Source organism: Nannospalax galili, unplaced genomic scaffold, assembly GCF_000622305.1.
Source record: "Nannospalax galili isolate Female #2095 unplaced genomic scaffold, S.galili_v1.0 scaffold77, whole genome shotgun sequence".
NCBI lineage: Eukaryota > Metazoa > Chordata > Mammalia > Rodentia > Spalacidae > Nannospalax > Nannospalax galili.
Window position 1 is genome coordinate 4,057,627 of NW_008341457.1, and position 708 is coordinate 4,058,334.

Below are 708 nucleotides of genomic sequence, written 5' to 3' on the forward strand. Positions count from 1 at the left end.
CCCAGACATTCCCCACTACTTGCCCTTCTGGTGAATCTAGTCAGCCTATCTAGAGGTCTTTGTTTTAGGAGAGTCAGCTGTTCCTCTTCTAGCAGTAATCAGTTGTCAATACTCCTCTAGATAAGATTGGGGTCTGCTATTCATTTTCTGAGTTCTATGTTGGGTTACTATCTGGGAGTCCCTTTGTCTACCCTGGCCAACAATGCAAAAGAAGGTATTTCCTCTCTGGCATTGTTGCTTGTTGTGTAGCTTTTAGCTATGCATATGGACTCTTAAAAATTATATTGGCCCCTTTAATCTTTGAGTATACTTTCCTTTTGGACGTTTAAGGCCATACAGTTGGCCCAGATAAACCAATTTATTTTCACTCTTAAGGTCGTTTGAGGATCTCTTCCTCAGGGGTCACATGGGCTCGGGAGGAGCCCCTGGCCCCTTTCTTTTACCAGTTCCGCCTCTGTGAAGATAAGTCAAAGGTCCTGTTCGACCATGGTTGGCTTCACTTGGAAGCATGGAGGAAATGATTCCTCTGTGTTGACCCTCCTCTTTGTAGACTGGACACTGGTTCAAGTCCATCTGGTGGGGTCTCCTTGGCCTCCTTGATCAAGAGAACAGGTGACCCACCACAATTACAGGACATTTTGAGAGATGCTCATAGTCCCCTGGAACTAGTCGACCTAGGAGGCAAGGAGCAAAAACTGTCCTTTATGT